Consider the following 15,771-nt stretch of genomic DNA (forward strand, 5'->3'; position numbering starts at 1 on the left):
ACTCCTGCCCCTTGGCTGCCCGAGTTCTCTGTTATTCCAAAGCTGTGACTGGCACTCTGTCACACCAAGGAGTTTTTGCCATCCACTCAAGGCAGTACCTGCAAGTTTTGGACACAAAATCAAGCAGGAGAACACTGTCAATAGATGATACCTTGAATGTCTCTACCAGAATATAATTGTTTCTCTCATGAAAACACAGGCCTCACAGTAACACAAAAGCTCTTAGTTAGCAACAGGTACAGCTGAGATGTACAGTCCCAGCCTTACACAATGTTTAGGGGGCTTCACACAACCAACAGATGTGTCAACCATCTTCTTTAATCACTTTAATTACTTCTGTAATGATTTCTCCTTGCACCAAGGGTTAGGGATGAGTACATGGAGTCCTGGAGAGATGCAAACAGGCAAGATGAGATGCCAGCACCAGGCCTTAATGGTCCTAATCAACCTCTCCTGGGGCCTCCACCCACTCTCTTCCTATGGTCATGGAATGAGCAAGCAGATGGGTGGAAGTTTCAATGCGGGACAGGCCTGGCAGAGCTAAATCTGAATAATTGCTGGCCTACTTGTCCCACAGTAAATGCAGAATAAACATCTTAGTGGTCAGTTCAGATTCTACTGACACTTCAGTGCTGCAGGGGGTTACGCTCTCTCTTCTTCCAGTCTCTTGCTTACTGTGATCCAAGAATCCAACGTTTCCAAACTTTCTCTAGGAAAACCCCTTAAGCAGGGAGCCTCCTCACTTATGCAATTTGCACTTCCCTAATCAAGGCAGGTAATTTGCTCATAGCTGCCAAATTTTTCATGCAGCTATGTCAGATATAAATGCTGTGGAACGTGTAGTGTACCATCCTGTCCCTGAATGGGAGATCTGGTTGACATGATCCAGCTTGAGAACTGTAAGCCAATAAAGGCTACTGTTCCCTTTGGGAAGAGCTCTGCTAGGAAAACACTGTTGTATAATACTTCTGTATAAGAACTTATCAAGCTCAAAAGTGACTGCAGTGTTAGGTCAGCTCCTGTATATGAGCTATACAAATTAAAACCATAATAAATGGGAAAGAACGAAAGTGCTGTAGTTGCTGTTATTTCACCTGCTTTGTTTCCCTGTGATGCGAGCCCATTACACAAACCTCAGAAGATCATATAAGAAGTTCCACATCTTACACAGAAGGATGTCCCAGGCTTTGATCATTCAGTGCCTCATAAAGTTTCCAAATCCCTAACCTGTCATTAAAGGCCAGTGAGCTTTTCTAAGCAGGAACACAGCACAATGCTGGGTGAAAAGCAAAACTCTGAGTACTCAGCATTGCTGCAGATGCCTGTGGGTGCAGACAAGTGCCTTTCAGCATGCATTCGTAAACCTCGAGAAAGTGAATCATCATTTTCTGTCCTGTGTGGAGAAATCCCACAGGAATGTCACCAAACACCAGCAGGGATTTTTGTCCACTGCCACCAAACCATACCCATTTTCTTAATTAAAAAAAAAAAAAATTATTTCCTAACCATTTCCTGAAGATTCAAGGCATGTGATGAATATTGCGACAGAGATAGACCAGAGTTCTGCATCTCATTATAACCTACAGGCATGTTTATTTAATTTACATGAGGTTGTGGAGGTGACCAGAAACAGTTTTTTACTTTGATGTTTGTCCTTATGAAAGAAGGCTGTATCCATACAGAAGAGCAGGATTGGCCACGAGATGTCACCCAGCCTCTATGAGCTCTGAGGCAGGCTGGAGGGAACAGAGACCGCTCTGAAGCTGAGCCGAACGAGAGACTGTCCAAAGCAGTCACCTCCTCCCTGCACCAACACACCGCTTCCTCTGCGCTAATGGCTCTCACAGGCCAACTTCTGGTGCCGTGCAGAGCGTGTTTTACGGACAGCCTAAGCGGCTGAACAGACACAAATACCTCATTCTAATGCTTAGGAAACGTGTGGGCCGGGGTAACGCGTCCGCCCAGCGCGGGCAAAGCCGCGCTGCTGCCGGCGGCTTTGCTGAGGGACACCCTCGCAGGAGGGGGACGAGCCCGGGGCGGCAGAGGCCGGGAGCCGCCTCCGCTCACTCACCACGGCGGGCGGCGGCTGTCACCGTGCCCGGTGATCGTGGCCGTGCCAAAACACCCATGCCCGTGCCCACGGCCGCGGCCATGGCCGTGGCCGGGCGGTTCCCCTCAGGGCCGCCCTGCGCGCTCGGCGCCCGGGCACGCACTTTGCAGACGCTCCCTGGCTGCGCCTCGCCCTGTCACAGGCGCTTCCGGCCGCGCGCGCTGCCCCCCCCCCCCCGCCCCGCCCCGCCCCGCCCCGCCCCGCCCCGCCGCGCTGCGCTGCGCCCCCGTGCGCGGCCGGCACTTTGCAGACGCTCCCCGGCGCCGCCCGCCCCCGCCTGGCCCGTCCCCCGGCGGCGCGGCCGCGCCTCCGCCCGCGCTCGGCCATGGGCGCTGCGCCGCGCTCCGCCCGGCGCGGGGACCTGCGCGCCGCCCGGACAGGTGAGGCGGCACCGCGCTGCGGGGCCACCGGGGCTCCGCCGCCGCGCCCAGCCCCGCCGCGGGGGTCGCTGCAGCCGAGCGGGGGGGGCCGCACGCTAACACCAACACCAACACCCCCCCCGCCCGGCGGCATCGCCCCCGCCTGCCCGGGCGCGGCGGCGGGCGCGGAGCGGGAGGGATGCGGGCACGGGGGCAGCGCCCAGCGGCCGCCCCGGAGCGGCGGGGCCCGTGCTGGCCGCGGCCCGGCCGCCCCCGTCACCTTGCGGAACGACCTTCCGCGGCGGGGGGAGCCGCGGGGCCCCGGGCCGGGCGCGCCGGGCGGCGGCTGCGGGCGGGGGGCGGCCCCGGGCGCACCGAGAGGGTTCGCCGAGCGCGGCGGCGGTGCCGCGGGTGGGAGGATGGATGTTGGGCGAGAGTCTGTTGAAATCTCCCCCTTGTGATGCCATTTACAAGCTCTCGGTTCCACCCGGTTTGGTGGTTTTGTTCCCTCTCCAATGCTTTGTAAACCTCTAGGAAGTGAATTTGAGAAAGAGGTTTTCCTGAAAGCTGTCACCTCGGTGCCAAACGTGCCTTGGGCTGCCATAGCTACTACTTTTTCTCTTTTTTTTTTTTTTTTTTTTTTTTTTTTTTTTGTAATTTGCCAGAGGTTTGGATTGGAAAACACAGTGCTTTTTATTTGCCAGCTTCAGTGTTTCTGTCACATCAACATCACCTTGTGGTTTGGTCGCAGGGATTTCTGTGTCAAAATCACATCAGGCTGACCTGATGTGATTGCATAGGTGTGCGGACCTACATTGAACAAGCATTGTATTGTTTTTTCTTGAGTTTCAGCAACTGTTTAATGCAAAGTTACTTTGTAGCACGTTTAGGGGGAAAATAAGTGTCACTCGGTTTTGCGGAAGTAAATCTTGGTCGAGGCTTTCCCCGCTGTCAAGAGTCTGTAGGTTCCATCTTTCCCAGCTGTGCTACAGTATCAGTCTCATCTTTGGAGAGCATATTTTTCCTGCCGGCATTGGGGTCAGCAAACCTGAGAAAATGAATTCTCGATTCTTGCACTAGGTCTTGTTACATCAATCTCTCTTGATAACTGCAGCAAGAATAGAACACTTTAAATGAAGGCTTACTCTTGAGATTCGTGTTATTATTCAGTCTTATTTGCCTAAAAAGCTCTGTAGCCTTGTCCCCATGAAATAGTGTGATGGCTTTTTCAACAACATGACTCATAATCCTAAATACAGGAATGAATTTTGACTTAGTGCTGTGCAAGTGCTTTATCTCAGCAAACAGCTTTGTGTGTAAAATGCCAGTAGGGTGGAGGGAGTCGCTGGCACTCATCTGCTAATCTCTGTCCTCGGGAGGACAGCGTTTAAAGTTGCTTCCAGACTGGGGCTATGTCTTTGCTCCCAAATCAATGAGGTGATCTCAGTTCTTCCAGCATAATTTTGCCCTTTCATAAAAAGCTTTCAAAAAAACGGTTAGTTCTTGGTTTCTACATTATTGAAACCATTTTGCCTGGGGACGCAAAGTTCAATTTAGTCTGAATGGATGATTTACCTTTTTCCTTCTTGATCTCTGTGTAATGACTCTGACTGTAGTTCATGAGAAACCCTGCTTGCTGCAGCACCCACGGTTCACATAATTACTGCTGCTTGTACCAAGCCTAGCAATAGGGGAAAAGCCTTCCACCTTTCTTTCTGGTGCTTTTATTGCATTCAAGGTACTTTCACTTCAGCTTTCCCTTCTTTGCCAATCTGAGGTGTAGGGAGTAGTTTGCTCTTTAAAAGGCCCGTGGAGCAGTATGTTTACTGAAAGAAATGTCTATTCTTCCTGATTTAACATATGCAGGCTGTTTCCTGTTGCTCTTATGTAGAATATGGATTTATTTTGTACGAACAGAATAAGGATTAAATAAGAACATATGCTTCCTCTTTTCTGAGTGATAAATCCATCTTGCTGTCCCGGAGGAAGGCAGCTTATACAGCCTGGACTGAAAAGATGCTGAAAGACAAAGTGACTGAGTGCTGAATATAAGAAGATCAGGTTGTCTAAGCTCCCCAAACTAGACTGCCTAAAACTTGGGAAGCAGCCAGCAACACTGGGTGCAAATCATGTAAAATCCTTAATCTGCTTCATGAAATAGAACCTGGCAAAATAGTGAAGCGTTCTGAATTCTTAAAATGACTTAGAATAAAGACAATTGCTCATCAGTTTTAAGTCTTCTCCCTCCAAACAGATTCCCTTCTGTTCCCTTGTTTTAAAAAGTAAAAGAAAGCTTTGCATTGTTAATTTCTACGCTTCAGATAGTACGTGGAATTTTATTAGCACCACTCCCTTCCCTTCAAGTCTGAAATTATTCCTTTTTTTTATTTCATATGCTGGGTTATGTTTTTGGCATTGTATGCTCCTGTCATCTAACAAGTTCACTGCTTTTGCTTCTGTTGAGTAAAATAGCTTAGTGTGCAGTTTCATTCCTCATCTTGGCTCCAAAATTTTAATAGATTTATTTAAATTTATTAGCTATGTGGTGGGTGTTTTAAAGGCTTATGTGAATGCAGTGTTCATGTTTTCATGCAGTGTTCATGTGAGAAGATGAGACTTGGTGTTTTATGAGAGAATGGGAAAATTAGTTCAGGTTTTTTTTTTTTTTTCTGAGGAAGAGCAGTCCCGAGGGAGATCCAGTGGCAAACATCATGGTTATTTGCCAACAGATTTTTTGACTTAGTGTTTGCTTAGTCTCTTAAGTAGATGTGGAAACAAATACACTGATGAATATCAAAGTGCCAGGTTCTGATTGCATTTTCACTTCTATCACATTGTCCCCAAAGTATCTGCAGAACTCTTCTGCTTAGCCTGTTTTGGAACCAGAGTACTCCAGCAGCAATTCTTGGGGAAAAATATTGGAAGCAGCTGCTGAGGAAATGAAAATGCTACACAGTGCTAATCAGCTGGGAATCTGATGAGTGGAAACTCTTTCAGGAATCAAGCAGTTTTGCTATTACTGCATCTTCAATTTCAAAAATAATTAACTGCTTGGAGTGGAATAAGGTCATTCTTTATTCCTCTCTACTTTTGCAAAGTTAATATTTGTGCATCTCTGTCTTTCATATGCCACATAAACAAAACAAAAAAAATAAACAAACCACAAACCCAGAATACAAAAATCTAACAAATCTCTTGTCCTTCCATACTTCAGAAGAAAGAGTGGAATTTTGCATTTGCTACCCTCTGTATGCCTGCACACTCAAAATCCTCTTGTTTTCTTTCATCTGTACACCTTCTGTTATTGGCATAGAATATTGAAATTTTGAAGGTTTCCTTATCTATTTAACTTTTATTTCTTGAAGAACTCAGACCTATAATGTAATGAAGTATAATTTCTCTGAGGTATAAATCTCACTCAGATCATGTTTTGATAGATTTCTGTTGCTTTTGACCCTGTTTTGTTTTTTACTATTTCTTCCTTGTTCCTGTGAGTTGATAATTTACTGTAAATTATGGCTACAGAGAGGGTGAGTAGAGTTTTGTACAAACTTAGACTAGTTCAGTGGAGGGTTTTGGATAATGAAATAGCCTCTCTACAGTGGATGTGGTTTGAGGAGGAGCAACCATAATGACAAAGCACTGGCAACACAAGCACTGACGCAGCCTCCAGGTGTGAGGCAGTGCCTTTCTGTGGCAGTGCAGATTTTGTCACAGTGGATAGCCTTCTTCTTTTACTCGAGCTGGAATAGTCCAGCTGTCTTGAGATGAATTGTGGGGTTTTGTTCTTGCCTTTCCACAAGGAGAAGTCTTGCTGCTCTAATCAGGTCAATCCTTCAAGCCCAAGGTCTGTGCATGCAGTCAGGCCATGATGCAGCTCTTTCTTTTAGCAACTTCTGCTGGAGAGATTTCATACCTGTGTGACAGCTTGTGTACTAGGGAGACACTGCAGTGAAAGTACAAGAGGAAATGCTTTGGGGGACAGGGATTCCCTCTTACAGTACTCTAAACAGCAAAGTCCTTTTCTCGAAAGCTTAAGTCAATGCTGTGATTCATTTGATTTATTATTTATGGTTTGTATGAGTTAAGAATCCTGTGATCCTGGCCCTTTGAGTCTCACAAGGACCTCTTATTCCTCTTAGCCAGCTGTATTTTTTCATATATCCCACAGGCATTCCAAACTGTTTAACCTTGATTATTTGTCTAACCTGCTGATATTTGTCCTACTGATTTTTATATCCTGATAAAGTCCTGTAATCTTTGAAAGTGATCAACCACTTCTTTTGACCTTGTCCTTTAGATAAAAGGATTTCCCTAGATTACAAGTAGCAGGCTGAACTTGATTTTACTTTAATTGGTTGTTTCTCATGGGTCATGTAGTTTGTTACATTTCTTTATATATAATCTTTGACATGAAATGTATTCCTTGTGGTTATGTTTCTCTAGAATAGTTTTAAAGCTAAAAGCTTTTTTTCACTCTTGTTAGAGTTAGGTAATGAGGTTATTGCTGCTTGTTCCCATTGCCTATTGAGGTTGTGTTCCTTCTTTCCTGTGTGCACTGTGACTGGTTCAGCTTTTTATTTAACCTGAGCTGCTAGCAAGGCGTTCTCAGACAGCTGCTAATGGAGCAGTAGATTGCATACAGGTAAAACTCCTTCACCAAAAGGGTTTTCAGGCTTTCAGAATGCCCAGGGCTGAGTCAGCATCCCTGGAGGTGTTCAAAAGACATGCAGACCCTTGGACTCGATGTTCTCAAGCACCTTTTCCAACCAAAGAGATTTTGTGATTCTACATTGCTGTAAAAGGTACAAAATGCAGTGAATTACCGTTCCTGCCCAAGATTATGTTGTGAGAACTGGATGGTTTTTGATCTTTGGAAGATGCTGAACATTTGGGTTCTGCCACATTGTGTCATAGTCCTCTTGTCTGCAATGTGTGACCAGAGTGGATTAACACATTTTTGCTGTTTTTCTAATAAAAATCTTCTGTATGAGCATATATTCCCTTGGGCAGTAGTTCTCTTGAGTTTGAAATGCTGTCTTATCCCTCACCTCTCTTTTTTTTCTGTCCTCACCCTTTCTCTCTGATCCTTTTCTGCAGAGAACTATTACAGTTCAATGCAGCTTCAATGCAGTTTTTGAACTCTGCAGAATGCATGTGATATGCCTGGAAGACAATTTCAAGTATTTAAGGACCCACATAACTAAACTTTTATTTTCTCTTCTGTTTTGACCTTCTTTTTTATAAAATGAAGCATAAAATGTATTTTGATTGAAGATGCACTGTCTGAAACATTTCATTAGACACATAAACCTTGTCTGCATAATATACATAACTCCTTCATTCAGTGAATTTGAAAATTGGTATAGTATTCGTAATAAACATCCTTGAAGAGATAATCTACCTCCTAACAAGCTTATGTAATTGCTTGTTAAGTAATTTCTGAGTCTCTCTTGATAGGCCCTGTTCAAGTACAGTTTGTGCAATGACTTAATTTTCTGTATTCTAGATTTAGAAGAGTGAAAACACCAGCTCTAAGTTACACCAGAAAGTTTCATGCTGCACCACTACACCTCTGTATCAGGAATTCAAATTCATTTCCTTTCCCCTAGTCTCTGCTTCTCCCTGTACAGGTTTGATCTGACAGTATAGGAAAAAGGTGTGGAACATGCTGTAGAGAAGTAAAAAAAATGATTTCTCAATCTTTACCTCTCAGACTTCAGCCTAGGTGTCTCAGCATATTTGACCCCATTATTAAAGCTGCCTTGTTCCAATCAGTCCCTTAGCACATTGTTTTGGGTTTCTAAGTTCTTGTAAAAATGAGCAGTTTGCTTCCCTGTATTTATTTTTGTGAAATGCAGTTTCTCTCTCAGGATTATTGATCCTCCAAGGGCATGGTGAAATGCAGCATCATTCTGTTTACACTTCACATCTCTTTCTTTCTGCAGTTATGCAGCTGCTTTTCTTTTACTAGACTGCAAAAAATCATGCAGGAGCAGAATGCTTCCAGTGGCTTTTCTGCTGAAGCTAACAGCTATTTTACTACACATTAAATTAACCAGTTTTGAATACTTAATCTAATTTTAAGGGCTTGTAATCAGGTTGCCATATTTTATGGTTATACTTTAAATATGTTTATGGTTATAGCTTAAAATAAAACATTCGCTTGTTACTTTTAATAGAAATTTTCTTAAATACCAGTAGAGTTTTTTTAAAAAAAATCAACAATAATAGTTAAAAAAAAGAATTCTTTTGATAACTTAACTTCTTTTGAAAGACAAAATGTGCTCCTTATAAATAAGCTGTGGGTCTTGTTGGAGTACTTTCCCTGAGTTTTTTCAGCAGCTCAGCATTCCTAAGTTCACGAAATTGGATAATCAGTAAAATAAAAACTTCTGGCTGTATTAATGATGTGAGAAATGAAACCAAATTGAAGCAGTGCTTGGTTCCACAAAGTGATTTGACCTGTTACTGGATCTACATCCTGGTGGTTTGAAGCCTCTGACAGCTTATTGAATCACGTTTTGTTCCCAGTTGTGAATCTTTGTGAAGTCTTTGAGTGTCTGAAGTGACTCCCCTTGGACTCTGGATTGATAACTTAAAGGGATTATTATGATTCCTTTGAGGAAAAGGTTACAGTAACTTTCACCTGACCTATCATAGTAAAATTCTCCCCAAGGTAAATTAGAGAATATTTGAGGGAGCAAGGAGGAGCTTCAGGCTGGAAGGTGCTCAAGGGCTTGGTTTCCATCACAGGTTTCTGCATACTTGCATCTGTGATGAAGTTCTGTGGAAATTGGACTTTCCCAGTGTAAGTTTGGAATTCCCCTTGGGTGGGTGATCCCGTCTGGCTCCTGAACCTGCAAAGGAACAGTTGTTGCAGCACTGCTGATTTGTTACCAGCAGGGATTCAGTGTTGCCACAGGTCTGTGGTGAAAGGGCTGGAGCTTTCCGGTGATGTCAGGAGAGTTTAACCGCAGTGGGTGAATTCTGTAAAAGGCACATTGCAGTTTACTTAAGCTCTTTTTGACTTGATGCTGCTTAAACCTCTGGCTCTGTGTACTAAAACCAGCACAATGAGGCCCAAGTGTACACTTAAACTTTCCTTTGAGGGCTGTACTGGCTGATGCAGAGCAAAAACTTGTACCAGGTTTAGCTTCTGTTCAGTTTCCATTAAAGACCTTGTACCTTGATTCATTTCCTGGCATCGTAGTTTCCATATGTACTGGATGCATAGCTTTGGCACTGTGTAATGTCACAGAATGCCACTTCTGAGTCGCTTAAACATGGCTGGGAGCACTTTCTTACACACTGAGATATTGGCATGGATGTGGCCGCTTCTAGAGCAAAGAAAACTGTGAGCCTTATAAAAGGAAAAAAACTTCATTTTTAAAAAGCTGTACTTGAAAAATAGTATTGTAGTTTAACTATGTGTGGAAAACTGTTCTACATCAATTTTACATTTTTTAGACTTAAGAAGAGGGTTAGATGGAGATCTGAAGAATCTGTTTTCTCATTATTTGGGATTTAAAAATATTTTAAGAAGCAGGGGTTCTTTTTTCCCCTACATTTGAAGTGCAATTTTTCTTCAACCTTTGTACCTAAAGAAAGGATTTCTTCCCCATCCCCCATTAGTACTCTGGTTTGTTAGAATTGTCTTGGACTCTATTCAGACTGTTGTTTGTACCTCAAGTCTGTTCTACCTTTGAATATTGTTTCCATGGTGGACATGGAAAACTTGAGCTCCATTGCCTACTATCAATATACATTTTTGTGTTTATTTATCCAAATTTAAAAACAAAAAAGCCTCCTTACTGTATAAATTCCTGATGTACAACTCAGATTTCACAGTATTGATTTTGGTGTGCATTATGAAAAGGGTTTTTTAATGAAGGTGTACTCTTGCCCTTTGACAAGCTACAGAATATTTTTAAGTATGCCACCCACCTTATTCTTTAACTGAAATTTGACATTTAATTAAAGAGACTGCTGATGCAGCATTGTAGTTTGGCAGAAATAACTGTAGGAACTTCACAGTCTCTACCTTGCCTGTACTATGGGGATCAAGCGCTTTGCTCAGGATAAAGATGTTTGTCCAGGCCACAAAAATGCAGGATTAAAACCTTCTCATTTGTTATTTTTTAGTGACCAGCTCTGTCGTCCTTGCATTTGACAAACAGAGAAAGAAATCTGTCAAATATTATTTTCATACTTCTTTTTCTTTTGCTAATATATTCTCACTTGTGTTGTGTGTGTGCCTCAGAGCAATGCTAACCATTGTCCAGTTTACTATGGTGTTCAGGTCTTTATTTCTTTTATTGAAATTTATTTAGGATGTCATGATAATCTCTCAATCTATTGCATAATTTGGGTTTGGTGTTGTGGGTTTTGTTATGTGTGAGGAGGGCTTTCTAATCCCCTGTTCTGCTTGTAAAAACAGCATGATTTCTATGTTAATCCAGACTTCTGAATGGCTTTTGCTATTTCACTCCAAGCATTTTGTCTTCAGTTTCTAAAACCTAATATTTTTTATTTAAAAAGTTAGGAAATGTCCTTATTTGCCAAACTCCTTGACTTCTTGAATTGATTAAAAGAGAACTCGCTCATCCTGCTCCACCCACTGGACACGCCTAAATAGAATTTTTTTTTCTGTACAAGTCAAAGTTGATGAAGTCTCTGAATGCTGTATGTGCAGTTGTGCTGAATCCTTGTTATAATCATCTAATAATAGGTTCTAGCTTACCTTGTACCTTTCTGTTGGGTTGCTCATTACCTATTTATGAAAACAGATGATTTGAAGCATTGATTTCAAGCCTTCACAAGGACAGTTGGTCTTCATCTTTTTCTTTGTGCCAACAAAGTTTCCTCACAGTTCCTCTTTCCTGGTTTGCTTTTTTTTTTGTTTTCTGATGAGGCTTTTTCAAGTGACCTCAGGATGTCCATAATGATTGAGGGTGTTTTTACTGAAGGTCTGACTCACTGCCCACGTTGCACAAGTTTTGAATTCACAGAAAATGGAAGTAGCACATTGAAACTGGGTAATCCATGAATGTCCAGTAATTTGTCCTAATCTACAGAATTTTTTTCCCTTGGGATTATTAGCACCAGAGTTATCTTCCATGGTTTTGCTAATATAGTCAATATATTACTGGAATAACATATTTGGCTTGATTGTTATAAATGTTTGTGTAGAAATCTAATCTAAGGCTATCATTATACCTCCCAAAGAGAGCTAGTCAGGATAAACAAATGAAAATATTATGGAGAAAATTTAAGTTTGAAACTTTACATTGTCTCAGTGGTCTGTTAGAATGCAGGAAAGCTGAGCAGAGCAAGGCAGCAAAGAAATCTTAATTTAGACAGCTTTTAAAATTCTATCTTCTGAAATGTCCAGTAAATCCATGCTAGCTGCTGTCATGTCATAATTAAGCTGCTTCTTTCAGTCCTGAACCTCAAGTCATATGTTGAGTCCAAACTGTAAGATATGAGTTTTCCCATTGTTAAAATAACAGTCTAAGCTGGAAACTGTTAAGTGATAAAAGGAAGAAATATCATATTCCTCTGAAATACAGAGGAAAATGTTATTGAAAAAATTTATTCTTTCTTTTGTGAGGCTAGTAGCTTGAACTGCTCTTCTCTTTAAGACCACACCTAATAATAGGTATCATAAAATAAGAATAATAATAATAAATAATCATAATTGACCATAAAATCACAGAATGGTTTGTGTTGGAATGGATTTCAAGGCTCATCTCATTCCAGCCTTCTTGCAGGAACCTTCCACCAGACCAGCTTGCTCAGAGCCCCATCCAGCCTGGCCTTGAGCCCTTCCAGCCACTCCTGCAGTGAGGGCTGGGGTGTTCTGGTGTCCCCCTGCAGTCAGAGCCCCTGGTGGCCTCTGATGGCTCAGGTACACATTTACCCACTTGAGCCAGAAGAATTTGGGTGTAAGGATACCATGGTCTGTGTTGGATCCTCGTGGTTGTAGCTTACACAGCAAATGGACTGCTCAGGATGTTGAAATGCGATAAGATAATGCCTGAAATAGTTATTTGCAGGTTATCTGTCAAATCCTGGCTGCTACAAAGATAAATCAATGTAGCCCAGTGATACGCAGTTTAAAAGAGAAAGGCTTTTTGTATCAACTTTTAAGATGTGTTTGCCAGCACATTTCCCCTGGGAGTTGAAAGGAATGAGTATTTTCATATTATTAGAAAATCTATTCCTCTGTCTTTGCCTATCTTTTTCTCTTCATTAGGTTTGACTAAACAGTAAAGAAATCCATTCATCTGTGGTAGTATCAGGAAAGTGTTGTCTGTTTTCCTCTCTGCTGGTACTACAGTACTGTTTCAAGATCATTTACATTCTGCTCAGAGCTGTAAGTGATCTTTTTGGCAGCTTTGTGCATTTACATTAACTGCTGGATTGTAATAATTTTCAAATGGATTGTCTGAAAATAGATGGTTTTGGTTACATATTTATAGATGAGTATTCCTGTCTGTGGGTTTATTTTATGTCTTGTACATTTACCTAACTAATATAAACGTGGCTCTAGGAAGAACCTTGTTAGATCAAAATGCAGAGCTTTTCACTGTCACCATTCTGGAGATGGACAATATTGCTTATTGAATTTCCTTTTTTCATCTGGAAACCATTTGGATTTAGGAGGCTATTTAGGAGGGATTTTCTAGAGATTTTTTAATGCTTGAGGGAGAAGAAAGGAAGCCTTGGTGTTTACATTCTATGGTTTATAATGTTTTTGTATTGTTGAAACACAAGAGAACAAACCTAAATAATACCCTAATGTTTTTGAGTGGACCTTGGAAGTCTGACTTGTAGCTCTTATCCCTGTTATTCAGATAATGTTTGACAAATACGTGGATATTTTGTTGTACATAGGTAGTGTTTTCAATTTATATTAATGTCCATCTGCAAGATATTCTGCAGCAACATTTTCTGCTAGAAGGAACATTTTTTTGTCTCTTCCATCCATACAACTATGAGTGGCAGAGATTTGTGATTGCTAAATTTTATGTGACCCTTTTAGAGAATAGCTACCAAAGTGAACACATTTCTCCTTGTTTTTGGAAAAGCTTTTTATTTAATGACAGTGGTTCAGTTTAAACCAAGTGTTCTAAGAACTGGTTTGTGTTCCCAGCACTGCAGAGGGAAAAGCTCAACGTACATGTTTGAGAACACTGAAGAGCACACGTGGGGGAATTCCAGGACTGGTGAAAATTTCAGAAGGTAGAAGGTATTTAACATAATTACATAGCTTCAGATTGTATAAACCTTGTACAGTTCAGACAAGTGCAGAATTACCTCACCAAATTTTCCCCCTTTTTTTTTTTTATTTAATGTGTTTGAAAAGCTGCAGAGGACTGAATTTCTTAACTGAGTAAGTTCAGAAGGTAGACAAGTGAGGTAAATAACCTTCTGATATGATTCAGGCTGGAAAATATGAAATTAAATCCATGACAACGCAAGTATAATCTCATTTTTGAGTTACATAAGACTGTTTAAAATGGGTCATTAGTGTTGGGGAAAAACATGTTTTAATTTTTTAGGCTTTTTCCCCGTCCTCCCCTTCCCACACTAGAGGGAATGCTTTTCTCTAGGGACAAAGATAGGATGAAGCTAAATACATCACTTGTCTACTTTATTCTCCATCATATTGCTTCAGTGGTAATCACTTGTTTGAGATTCACCTTCAGAGATTCTGCCTGACATATGGTGATGTGCATAATGAATATATGCAAACATATAGCAGTTTGAAATTCATTCTTTATTGCACTTAGGTTTTAGTTCACAAATTGCTTTAATAATTAAAGAGATTTGGTAAGCATTAATCTATGCACTTATGGGAAATTTCACCTTAATTATTTATTATTTGTGTGAGATGAAAAAAAACCAATTTAAGACCTGCCTTGAGAGTTTGGCTTCTCTTGTTTCCTAATTTCAAATTATGTACAGGCAGATTAGGTTTCTATATTTTGAAAGTACCACCACTTTCTGGGGAGGATAAGAATTTGGTTGTTTGAGAAATGTCACCTGGGTGGCTTAGTTAGGGTTTTGGTTGATGTTCAGTTTGGGGGTTTTGGGACATTGTTTTGTATTAGGTTGTGGGGTTTTTTTAGAATGGGGTAGGGAATGTTTTATTGTTTGGGATTTTTTCAGCTACAAAGAGATCTTGGCTAGAAAGTGAGTGGCTTCCTCAGCAGCCCCTTAGAACTGAGACATACAAAGGGAAGTGCACCCAGGTGTTCTCTAGACATCCAAGAATGTAAACCTCAGAAACCAAAAACCTGTTCTCAAAAACCGGTTCTCTCACAAACTCTTTATACTGTGTTGTGGGTAACTGGGGAAAGGACTGAAATGTTCACTTTCCCATTGGTAACGTGAACCATGTGATAGTGATGATGAGCAAGAACTCAACTGCTGCAAATCTTGTTGAAGCTGTACCTCTTCCTTGGGTACTCCTGACTGTCAAAATTGTCACAATTGGTTGCCAGCAATGGGAGTTGCATCCACAAAATCCAGCTCACAGCTTCTGATGATTGAGATAATTTACTTTGAATTTCCATTCAGTGGCTATGTCCTATTAATCCAGCTTCTTATTCATCCTGATTTTACATTCTTTATAGGAGCTGACAGTAAAACTTTTCAGTTCATGCTGAAAATTACATGTTGGCAAATAAACAGGTAACCATTATAACACATCAAATCAGCATCTATTCAAACTTTGTGCGGAGCCTTTGATCAAGTACTTGATGATAAGTCATGATGTCAGTCAGTGTGCTGAGCCAGAAGAGGACAACAGGATGATTGTAGGAGAGATTCCTGCAACCTTGATGGACAGGCCAGTCTACACAGCCTGAACTATGCTAATCAAACTAGCAGGACCAGATTTGCAGCTGAAATAGCAAATTAATTATTGCCCTACTTAGTTTGCAGTAAGGTCTAGGGAACGCTGAGGTAAATTCTGTGGGCAGATGTGAGGGGGCAGCGAGTTCTGGTTGGAGAAGTGGAAGTCTGCTGGCACAGATGGAGTCAGAGTAGCTCGTGTCTTCCTCACTTAAGCTTGTCACGCTGAGAGATTTAAGCCATGCATACTGAATCACGTGTCCCACGTCATTTCCATTTGTCAAATCACAAAACCATTGTCCCTGTCACTCTCTCCACTATTTTGACTTGACTGCAATAGTTTCTCTTACCAAAAATGGCTGCTGGTAAGCATGAGCATTTCTGTGTTTTCTAAATTATTCTTCATGATCAGAAAGAGATTAAAAATTTGCTCATGCT

General features: G+C 41.6%; 1 protein-coding gene across 2 annotated transcripts in view; it reads left to right on the plus strand.

Annotated features, from left to right (window-relative positions):
• Positions 1-2,394: 2,394 nt before the first annotated feature.
• MGAT5 (alpha-1,6-mannosylglycoprotein 6-beta-N-acetylglucosaminyltransferase) overlaps positions 2,395-15,771 on the plus strand; it is a 112,032-nt gene continuing 98,655 nt past the window's right edge. The window contains exons 1-2 of one of the 2 annotated variants that reach the window (XM_059476405.1): positions 2,395-2,490; positions 13,628-13,716. The gene's annotated coding sequence lies outside the window, so the exon portion shown is untranslated. Of the gene's footprint in view, positions 2,491-13,627; positions 13,724-15,771 lie in introns of those variants that run through there. The other variant, XM_059476406.1, reaches the window with a different exon arrangement.

This window comes from Ammospiza nelsoni, chromosome 7 (genome assembly GCF_027579445.1).
Source record: "Ammospiza nelsoni isolate bAmmNel1 chromosome 7, bAmmNel1.pri, whole genome shotgun sequence".
NCBI lineage: Eukaryota > Metazoa > Chordata > Aves > Passeriformes > Passerellidae > Ammospiza > Ammospiza nelsoni.